The 11,919-nt window shown below is 47.7% G+C and overlaps 1 long non-coding RNA gene across 1 annotated transcript; it reads right to left on the reverse strand.

The window, feature by feature from the left end:
- Positions 1-1,597: 1,597 nt before the first annotated feature.
- Positions 1,598-11,044, reverse strand: LOC131828060 (uncharacterized). Its single transcript, XR_009352212.1, has 4 exons — positions 10,818-11,044; positions 7,794-7,881; positions 6,446-6,563; positions 1,598-2,906 (listed from the first exon to the last, which is right to left on the reverse strand). It is a non-coding gene; the product is annotated as an uncharacterized LOC131828060 (long non-coding RNA).
- Positions 11,045-11,919: the final 875 nt, after the last annotated feature.

Raw genomic sequence — 11,919 nt, forward strand, 5'->3', positions numbered from 1 at the left:
CCTCCGCAAACAGGAACATGCATGAGCAGAGAATGGCTTTCGGTAATGAAGGAAGGGCCTCCCCGACCCGTCGGGTGCACAGCAGTTTGATGAGATCATCCGGCCTTTAACCAGGAGGAACAGGAGCCGCACACCACCACCAGACCAAACGGGCTGGCTTTGCAGCCGGAAGAGAAAACACTCCTCCAGCCTCAGCGGCACATCTCCCTGGGTTGTCCCCGCGGCTACAAGTTGACCCACAACGACAAAGCCTCAAGGGAGCCCACAGCACACTCGCTGACAGCCTCGTCCTGTCTGTGATTTTTACAGTGACAAGAGCGCTGCGGCCCCACGCTGGCTTTTCGGCGCCGCTCTCGGAACTCCGCAGCGGGCCGCTGTGCCCGGAGCAGCCGGTAGGTGGCGCGCCAAGCTACCGACTCCGCCTCGCCAGCCGCGAGCCGCTTGGGCCGGCGAGGCCGGCGAGGGCTTTGATTCATAAAAAACATAAATTCTACTTGATGAACAATAATAATAAAGGCAATGGAGTACTGGGCACCATAGAGATGAAATTTTAAAGCCCCGAAATCAAGTTATTTGGGATTATTTAATTTAATTTACTAAATTTGAATAACTGTGCGATGTAATGATGCATGGCAGGCCATTTAGATTTTATAGCTTCTAAATGCTTCTCTTTAGGGTGATTGCACTCAGTTGCACGGTCGCCAGAGAACCCTGTCCCCATCTCCAAGCTGTGTAAACAAATTGAGGAGAGAATAATTACACATTGGGAGGAAGGCAAGGAGGATCTCTTGAGGGAAGAGAGAGAACCCCGGCTACAAAATGTCTCCCTTTCTTCAGGTTAATAAACTACCTCAGAAGAACTCAAAGACCAGTGTCAAAGATGTTATTAATCTTAGCACAACAGCTAAGCCTAAACTGAGAAGCTCTTTTTCGGGTGCTTCTTGAGGTAAAATCCTCATTTCGTAATCAAACAAGATCCATAACAATCTTTATAGTCACATCTAAATGTGTTAAGTCGGTGAACGTACACCTCTAGTAGCTTCTCGACCAACAAACTGGGACATGGCAAAATCTGGGATTTCTGTTCATCCTCTGCTCCATGAACATTTTCTGCAAGCAGATGTAAAAAGCCCTTTGATAAAAATGCATCCCCACGTGCTCGACGGCGTAGCCCCAGTGCACACACTCTGTGTTTGCAAAATGTGCGTGCGTATCCGCAGAAACCTAGGGAGTTGCACACCCACAAGTATTAATTCAAATATCTGCGGGTGTGTGCACGTAGATGGGCAGAGAGATGCTGTCTGTGCACCACTCTTCTCTATTGTTTTCAACATAACTGATTCTGGCACCCACTCTTTAGCACTTTGGAAGGGCCTTCATTAGCACTGGGATAGTATCCAAAAAGAATCCAGAAAAATCAACACATGGCTGCTCTTGTTCTCACGATAAATGACAGCTTTGGTGGAAAACAACAACAGTCAAGAAGCAAAACAAAAACCAAAAAGCAACAAGAGTAGCAATAACATGAATAGAGGAAGTCAGACATCACTAACTCAGATTTTTTTTTAATTTTAATTTATTTATTTATTCCATTTTTACAACTTTCGTCCTTTGCCACTAAGCCTCCGGGTACTTCCATGCAATTAAAAATATAAATAGTGAAAGTATCTTAAGGACCCTGAGGAGGGGAGGGGGGATAATCATGCAGTCTTATGTCTCTTTATTGACACAGACATGCCTATTATAAACTTAAAATATGTGAAAGCATGTAAGTGGTACATGTATATAATTTTACTGATTATGGTAGGGCAAATGCTCCCCATGAAACTACCCCAGCCCCCAGACTGAACACTGTCCCCTGAAACATCTGCACCAATAAGCCTCAATTCTTTGGACCCAGAGTTCTGAAGAGATGAGCCTTTCCTAGAAAAGAGAATCTCCCTAATTACCTGGAAGTCTTATCTCAGAATCACTAATAGGAACTCTTGGGTCATTTGGAAGCCATGAGAATGTGCAGGGAAAGTAGTAATCTCTAAACTAATCAACAACTCCATACTACCCAATGTGAGTGTGTATGAATATACCCTCACATGATGACTTCATAGGTAGATAATAAATCACGCTTTAAAGAAAAGCAGTCATCAAACTACAGAAGACTTTGATTCAAAGAGTTAATTCCTTTGCACTTCAGCTGTCAAAACAATAGCATAGAACTGCACTGTGCGTGGCCCTTTAAGGCTAGTGGCTTTTCCCCCCGGTGAGACCAGACCTTGAGGGGAGAAAACCCTGGGTCTTCAGAGAAGAGAGGTTTATAGTGCTATTCATTCCTCCGTTAGCCCCTTGCCTCCCCTTTCCTCAGTTTCTCCAACTTTGTGAGCTGTTTGTACCTGAGGGTCTTGACATTTTTCAAGGACAAGAGGGAAGTGGTGAAATGATATGAAGAAGAAGAGGAAGAAGGAGGAGGAAGAGGAAGAGGGGGAGGGGGAGGGGGAAGGGAAGAGGAAGAGGAGGAGCCCTGCACAATGCTGGTGGTGAGGGTCCAAAGGAGGAAAAAGCTGTATGTGAGTAGGTGCAAGAAGGAGTATCCAAAAGAGCCAAACTTTAAGCTTAAGACATCCTGGAAGTGTGGCTCCGGAGTCAATCAAAACACAGGAGTAGCCAGAGATGGTAGATCCCAGCAGACAGGAAGCAAAGCATCTCCAAATTAATCCATTTATCCCACAAATATTTATTAAGTGCCTCTGATGTGACTGGCACCATGCTAAGCACCAGGCATGCGAAGGTAAACCAGATTTTTCTTCTCACCGCCTTTCTTATGTAGAAGCACGACCACCATTTCATCTTTCAGCTCCGTCAGTGTACGAAATCCTCTCATTCAGGCTGCAGAGGTTGAAAACCTGGTGAGTCTGTGCAAGGAGAGGAAACTGAGTCCCAGAGCGCCAGGATGGTGTATGCCTCATGGTACCTTCAACCATCTTCCCTCCTCTGGCTGATTGCTGCACGCTGAACACACACCCTCTGAGGGTCTCAGTAGTTACTCTATACCATAGCCTGAGTATCTGTTGACAACAGTTCATCCGTAGAAGCAGCTCCATTTTATCCTATTGCTGATAATTATTATGAATAAGCTAACACAATCTCATGTTTGACAGAATTGTCTCATTCCCCAAGAAGGGCCAGAGAGCCGATTGAAAGGTTTCCAGAAGGAGGAATGATTCCAAGTAGTGCTGAAGCTACTTCTCAACAGCCTATTCAACAACCCTTCTCTCTTTCGTCTCCCCCAAGATGAGGAGAGAAGCAGCCTGGCGTTTGGCAGGGAGACCAATGTCAACACTCTATATTTACTTATTTATTGGCAGTTTGGAAGGCAGCCACCATTTATGGTCCTTCATTCCCAAATAGAGGGAGCGATGATTCCTGCCAACAATGTCTCCACGCCACCTGACTGCCCTCTCTCTACACAAGCCAAGAGGGGAATGGGTCCAGGATGTTCGCTGTTGGCCGCCATATTTATAAAACTTTGAATGCTGCCTGTACTCTGAAAGACCCCAACTGGAGAAGAGAGTGGGCTGCAACTCCCTGACATGGCTTAGCTCTCACAGAAGCAAGGTTTAGAAAGGCAGAAACCGACTCCGTCCACACCCAGCCACACAACCCCAATATTGATGTTCTCTTTTGGAAGTGTGATGTAAAGACCTTGGAGAGAGTCCCAAAGAGTCTCATGTAGACATGGATGGTGATATGTTTGGGAAAATGTCCTTCTGAGAAAAGAGCAAATAAACTGGATTTATTTGAGGAGCAAAAAGACATAGCTAGGCTTGAGGTGCGGACCTAAAACAGTCTTTAGAATTATACTGGGAGAATGAGATTTTGAATGAGAACAAGCAGAGGTTTTCAACTTCTAGCACAGCTAGAACAAGAGAAATCGGAAAATTTAAAAACCAGATGGGCCGTTAGGGGTTATCTGGTCTAACCTCTTCATTTAACAGATGACGCAGTTTATTTTTTAGGAGAAGATTCTGGATTAGATGTAGGTCCCCTAAGTCCAAATAGAGGGCGGGATTCTCACAATTGACTGACACCCACACTAGAAGGATGAGTTTAGACATTACTGAAAGCACAGACACATGTCACCGAAGACATTCAAGCCACAAGTTGAATTCTAGATCAAAGTAAGCAAATTTGTTCAGTCTGGAGCACAGCACAGCCCAGGGCCAGGAGTCCAGAGACCTCCTGGGAGCCTTACTATGGGATAAGACAGCTCTTAGGAGACAAACTCTCATACTGCTTTTAAAAGCAACATGGCTGTGGCAGTGGGAGGCAGGGCAAGTTCTACCAGTCGAGGGCCTAGGAGAATGTGGCTGTATTCATCGTTGGACAAAGCCTAGTTAGGAAATCCAGGGAGCCTCCAAGACAAGCAGCTCAGCTGTGGCTTCCCAGGTTGTCCACACTTATGGGCAATTTCATGGGAAGCAGGTTGTGGACACACCGCGTAAGCTATGAAAGCTCAGTTGGCCTCCACCGCAGCGGCGGCATGAAATTTCCCGTTTGCTCCACAACCTCTGAATTCAAAGCGAAATTGCCACCAGCTGTGCTTTTAGCTTTCTCCATTGCAAGGGAAGAGCAAAACATCTCTGTGGATAATGTGGGTGGAAGGAAATTTAGGGAACCCCTCTTCAAGTGAGAGTTAGTCAAGGTTGACCAAAGTCAAAGTCAACCATACCACTGGAGTGGTCATCAGCTCTCAAAGATGATGCCCTACAGAGTCCAATAAAGACGGAATGGTGAGACTGGACTGGAGGTCAAAAAAGACTGGAGAGCTTATCTTTCTGTTAAGACAGTATACAATCAAGATCCAAGTGTTTCCCCAGGAGAAATGTGACCTGGACACTGTCTGAGGTTTAGACGTTAATTAGTGTGGCAGAAATTCGGTAGGTAACAGCCTTTCAGCTTCTGAAACACTTCACTCTCCTTTTCACCCTGTATCTTATGCACACCATACCCATCCCCACTAGGTCAAGTCCTGCTCATCCTTTAAAAGCTGACACAAATTTATCTTCTCAGTGAAATCCTCTAGTGTCTCCAAAATTGAATGATGCGCTCTGTCCTCCATGATTCCAGATATAAAATAGTATGTATTATACATATATACTTAACACTGATCACATTAAACTCTAAGAAATAGCAAGAAGGGAAGAGAACTGAGGCTGGGGTCAGGGATAAGAAACTCTACACCCCACTCTTCCATCAACAAGCCCTGTGTCCTTGAGCAAAGTATCCAATCTTCTCGATCCTTAGTGCAAGTCTGTCTATACAATGGGGACAATAATGCCTACTTTGGAGTATTCTTGTGAAGATAACAATGTGATTGGCAAATAAAGCCCCTAGCACTGGGCCAGTGTCAGGGTCAGTACTCTATAAATTAGTCCCCTTACCTTCCTTCTCCCTCCAAAGGCAAAACCTTGCCTTTCATCATGTGTCCTCAGTGTTGATCATGGAACATACTAGAACATTCTCGAGACCTAATACATGTGCTCATCAGTGACTATGATAACTAAGGACAATCAGGGGCCAGTTTTTACTCATAAAATGTCAGGCTTAGAAAGGACCCTAAACCAATAGCCTTTGACCTGATGATCATTACAGGCGAGGAAGCTCAGCATGGACAAGCAGGGGAGCGGGAATGGGATAGGACACCCCCCCCCCCCGGCCTACTCCCAGCTCAGGATTCTCCCACTGCTCCTCGCTGCCACCTCAGGCTCCCCTGCTTCTCGGTGCCGTGGACCCGAAGCTGCGTGGGCCTTCCTGAGAATACACGACAGTCGGCCTCTCCGCCCCTCGACCTGGAGACGGGTGCCCAGCCTTGGTGGCTGTTCCAGTATGAACCCCCTCCAGCTATTCGTGGTTAGAGGCAATCTCTCATCATCCACACTAACACGGCTTCATTCAAATTGGAAATGATAGATGATTAACAGGCATGAGAAACCGTGTTGTGCTACATTCAGAAAGGATGCAAATGACAAAAACAGGCTGCCTTCTGGCTAGGCAGGGAAATGGCGTAGAGCGGAGCGCACCCGGCTCCTTGCACCTCCGCGTCTGGCTAGACGGTTTTACGGCATTTAGCTGCGCCGTGCGAAGGCACCCACGGCATACCATAACTCTCTCAAAACAGCGTTTTCATGTGCTAATGGCAGCTGAATCAGAAACACATGGATTTAATTTCCTTCAAAATACCCCCGGGTACAAAAATCAATGCAGGCGAGCCATTTGGCTAACTGTGCTGGGGGCTTTTCCGAGCCCAAAAAATGGCGAGAAATGGCTGGAGAGGGCTGGTGAGCCCCAAATCCCACCAGGCTCAGCCCTCCCCAGGCACGGCCCTGGCCCTAATGCGATGTGAAGCCCCGGCTGTCTTTTTGGAGCGAGGCAGGTGCTTGCTGCGCCGTACCTTGCCGGCTGCCATCTCCGCGCGTTTCCGACTTTCCGCTCTCCGTTCATTTGCTCAGCCTCTCCCGCCACACAGCCATCAGGGAGAGCTCATTTTGGCAGCAGACCGGGATCCCTGCCTGAAAGTTGATAGAGGTTGAGCTATTTGCAGAAATAATGCTTTCCAGACGTACTAAACAGTACCCCTCTTTCCAGATGGAGTGCCATTAGTTTGCTTCCAGCCATTTCCTCACCTTCTGGTATACTTGTCAGTTCTCCCATATGCACCACAAGCCTTCCGTATTCCGGGGAATCTCAGAAAACTGCTCAGACCCTCAGCTTCTCATCACTTGCACGCACACACACGCACACACATACACACGCACACTTACACAAGCCTCGGCTTTTATGTATGCATATACAGTTTTCTTCCCCCAACCCCCACCCCCACCCCCGCCCCTTCTACACGCACTCCCCACCTCCTGGGAGTGTCACCGTAGATTTTCAAGAGAGCTAATCACTAAATGTGATAGTTGAGCAGCCCAGGGAATTAGGCACGAATCGGTGGGACATCCAAAAAGTCCCTTGGCTTCCCAGGGGTGAGGAGGTGGGAGGGGGTGTTTCCACCAACCCTAGTCAACCGTGATGACGTTATCCACATGGCCTCTTGGTGGCCTCTAGTTTTGAATGTCAAAAGTGGGCCCTTGGTGAAGAGGCTCCTCCCTAGAGAGGAGCCCAGAGGCTTTTTCCTCCCAAAACAAATCTGTTGAAAGCTGGATTAAGCCTCTTTGTGCCATGGCTGATATCTAAGATACTTTGTTTGGATGGCGGGACCCCAGAATATCACTGCCACGTGCATTTCCTTACTGAGAAATTGTCCCGCTTGCCATACTGTATTAGCTCTGGGGGCATTAAATATGTCCAGGCCAGAAATCAGGTTACTTCAAACAGGTCGTATACTGAGCTCCGTCCCGACTCTGCAATCTCATGCTCTCAGGAGTCTGGACGTGACTTTCATGCACTCAGGTCTTCAGTCCGGTGGTCCAGTGGAACATTGCTCTGCATGGATGGCAGCCAAATGGAAACCGTCCGAATTTCTCTACATTTTGCCATTCTACTTCCTTTTCGATTTCCCTCCTGAAACTGAGCTTTCTTTTTAAAGGGAGAAAACAGAGAGGGGAAGGGAATGTTCTACAGGCATGCAGAGTTTCCCTGTCCCATCGCTCTCTTTTCTCATTTTGGCTGCCTGGGGTGCCTGGGTGTGTTCAGGATGGATATGCTTTCCCCCCAAAATCTAAGGTCTAGTCTGTTTCCATTCTCACAGAGTAAAGACCCATGGATCCTGGAGCAGTTGAAGGAATCAGGGTTACCTTCTCAGAAGAGCCTGACGTTGAGTAGCTCTTAATTCTACAATACATCCTGAAAGTCAGGTTGAACAGCCAAGGCCAATTACTAAACCTGAAAAAGACAAGATATAACAGAAGATGCATTAAAACAAAATACAAGTCATTGGCTATAACCAATACCTTCCTCTTCGACTCTTCAATTATTACAGAGTCATATATATCAATATTATCAATATATATCAATATTACAGAGTCATTATATATCCTGTGTGACTTTGGGCAAGTTACTTAATCTCTCTGTGCCTTGGACTCCTCACCTGTATAATGGGGCTAACACTAGTAAATCCCTTCCAGGTCTGCTGTAAGGATTAAGTGAGATAAGGCACGTAATGTGCTGAGAACAGGTTGGAGGGTAGTGAGCAGTCTCTAGGTATAGGCTCACAACCAAACCATAAATTTCCTTTCTACCTCCAGGAAATCTTCCTTCCCATTACCCTCAACGCGTTTCAGAACTGGAAAGACCTTAACTTTCAAGCTGGCAATTGCCACTGGTAGATTTGATATTTGTCACACTTCTTGGGTCATTGTCATTGATGCCCTTGTCTTTGTGTGAGTTGAGTTACTCATGATTAGACTTGTTCCCGAGAGATATGGTCCTCAGTGATGAGCTGCTTCTCCTGGAAGGGCACTGTCCTGGCCATCTCAGGGAAGATAGCACCCAAAAGCCACAACAAAAAGCTTTTTACAAGTTATGGCAATTTTTCTGAACATTTCAGAATGTGCCTTATTGCTTACTTGATGCATCTGTACAGTTTACCAGTACAAGTCGACGCGTCCATGCTCATTTTTGTCATGCCCACACTCTTTCGTTTTCAGAAGTCCCCAAAAGCAAAATATTGCCCTCTCTGACTCTTTTTACTACTGCTGTTGATAACCTCACACCAGGCTTCTGATTATACTGTAAGCCTTGCTCATTAATGCAGGGATGGGTTGCAAAGCAGAAAGGAGGGGTATCCGTTCAGCCTGCCATGGGAATAACCAGTTGATCGGCAAGACACACCAGCTCCACGAGGGGGAAATACCTTCAACAATTCCATCAACATCGATTTACTTTAACCAGGTGATATTTTAATGAGCCAACCCCAGCGCTCTCTGGGTGACATGACTTCTCGCACTAAGAGAGCACACCGCCTTTAAAAGGAAAAAAAAAAAAAAAATCACGAAGAAAGCCAGAGAATTGACACTTGCAGATGAGTCTAATTCCCTTTGTCCTGTGGACATGCGCTGTGTTGGGAGAGCTCCAAGAGCATCGGGCTGATTTTTGCTGTCATCAGAACTGACCCTCAGGCCCCCAGGAGGCCCGCAGCCTGTCTGCTACAGTGACAGGGAAAGGAGCCAAGCTTCAGCTTGGGGTCCTCAGATGTGTAGCATAACAGGCTACGTCCAACCCTGACGAGGGCAGCTGGATCGCATGAATTTTTAAAGTAAAACCACTGATTTTGGCCGGGGCGGGGGTGGGGGTGGGGAAAGGGGGTAGCAGGGCCGGCTTTTTTCCCCCTGTGAAATCCCCACAGAAGAAACGCATGGACCCAGCATGTTGATTTTGGCAGCACACACACCGTCCCTCTGTTCTGAAGATGAGCTGACACGTGCAGATTTGCAGATCAGCCGTTTCAAAAGGTTAATTAAATATTACCATTGTTTTCCGAGCTATTAATGTATGTTCTTTCTTCATGTGAAAGGCTTCTCCCCACTCAAAAATCAGGGTTTGGATTTGCCTTCCAATCCCTTCCCCTTTTAAAACCTGGAAAGAGAGAGACTGAGGGGCCTAGAGAGAGAGAGAGAGAGAGATTGAGATTCCCAGGCCAGAGGCAAAACACAGTTTAGAGCTGAGGAAGGAGAGACTATGGCTGGCATTATCTGAAGCAGAGCCCGAGAAACACATTCTCAGCTGCAGCTGGGGAATAGAGTGATGTCATTCGAGGAAGGTTCTAGAAAGGGGCCAGGAAGGAACCCCTGCTCTTTCCACCTTTATTTTTTTGCCGACGTAATTGACCATACTGGAGCTCAGAAACATGGCAAACCTTGGCCTTTGGAGGTTCTGGGGGAGGGTCGGCAGGTGCGCCCGCCACAGGGCCCATGAGGGCTGAGGCAGGGAAGCGTCCCACTTTGCAATGTCTGTCTATCCCCTGCCACTTCCAAATGATGTGGTTTTCTCTCTGCCTGAGGCATCCAGAGGCTGGCAGCACAAGGCCTTCCTGTGAACGGGAGAGGGATTCCAAGATGGACGACAAGGGATAATAAGACAGAGGTCAGGGAGAGGACAAGGTTTCTCTCTGGCAGGAAGTGCCACCCTCTGTGACTGCAGTTTACAAGAACTCTGAGCCAGGATGAGCACAGCAGTCTGCAGGAAATCTCTCCAGACAACCCATCTTCCAGGGCAAGCAGGACATGTTTTGTTTGCAAAGTAATAATGCCTCCCTAGATGTGGGGAGGAGACGGCTAACCTAACAGTGTAATGAATGGAAAACAAAGGGGAGGAATGAAGGCAGGTGATGAAGGGATGCTGCGGGCAGGGTGGGGTCTGGCACAGATGGAAAGAGGAAGGGAGACAGCCAGTCCCAAGGCTGGTCATGGATAAAGCTGGAAACATATTCACGCACTCGCGCCTACCCCGAATATCGCCCGCCCGCTCATCCGTATAGATACCAGGCGGATTGAAATTTCATCCACAGAGGGTTACACGGCAGCAGAACACGGTGCTTACGAATGCAGAAGACCTGGGCTAAAAGCCCATCTCCATCACTGTCTGGCTGGGTTTCCTTGAGGTTTTTCATTCCCTAACGTTTCCATTTTTTAAGTACAAATTGCTATACTGTAGGGTTGTTAAAATGAACAACAACAAAAAAGTATGGAGGGGGTCCAGTGTCCGGTAAGTGCTCTTGAAATAGGAGGAAAGAAAGGGAGAGCAAATCCTGGACAAGCAGAGGGGAGAGGAGGAGAGTACCAGAGGAAGAGGGGGAACGCAGAAAGAGAGGGCATAGATACCTTCGCCCTTCTGGAACCATCTGTTAGCCTGCCATCCCAGGGGGTCGTGGGTGCAGCTTCCTGGAGGAGCTCAGCCCAGTCTCCTGCAGTTTTGACCCAGTGTCCCGTCCGCTGCGATCTGACCCAGTGTGGTCTCCCTTACCGGCAGGATCGCCTGGACACCCTACCCACACCCAGAGCTGAGCCCCTGCACACGTGTACGGCTTGGTGGTAACTGGGCAGGCTGGGATGGAAGGCGCCAAGGGAAACGCGGGGGCCGAAGTCCTGAATGAGGAAGGGCACGCCCACGTGTCCTCAGCATGTGTAAGTGCCGAGAGGCCGCCTCCAGAGAGCGGTGCTGGATTTCCTGGAAGATTGGTGCCTGAGGGACAGGTGTGAAAGGGAAACCCTATCACCCAAAGGGGGACTTGGGGCTGTATTCAATCCAACCAGGTACATACTGGGACCTAACACATGCTAGACCCTTAATAAAAAGTTGGAACACATTGGAGAAGCTCCTGACCAGGTCTTCTCCTCATGGAGCTTCTATCACAACACAAAGGAACAGAGTCTGCGAATCACAGGGCATGGTACCGGAGAGAAGAGGATGAGATCAGGTGCTCAGCGCCAGGGGAGAGATCAGGCAGAAGAACAGCTAGTCCAAAAAGACAGGTATGGCGGATGCCCTTGGAGTTGTCTTCTTAGCCTAATAACCACCCCACCCCCACTCACGAGCAACTGAGCAGTAATGAGGACATGATCTAGCCCACTGGCCATCACTAACTGATGTGAAGGTAGACAGAACCTCAATTCCCTGGCTCTGGGCCAATTGGTCTAGAAGCAGACTCCTGACTAGGGTTGCCATACTTAACAAAAATATAGATGTCCAGTTACACGTGAATTAGGGTAAGTATATCTCATGTGACTTTTGGGAAATACTTATAACTTAAAAATGATGGATTATTTCTCTGAAATTCTAATGTATTTGGGCAATCCCATATTTTATCTGGCAACCCTACTCCTGACCCAACCGGGATCCTCAAGAGAGTAACTTCTGTAGGATGCAGTTAGAAGAGAACTGAGTCAGCCTCTCTCCAGGGGCTGAAAGTGCAAGATGTTTTCC

Source organism: Mustela lutreola, chromosome 3 (assembly GCF_030435805.1).
Source record: "Mustela lutreola isolate mMusLut2 chromosome 3, mMusLut2.pri, whole genome shotgun sequence".
NCBI lineage: Eukaryota > Metazoa > Chordata > Mammalia > Carnivora > Mustelidae > Mustela > Mustela lutreola.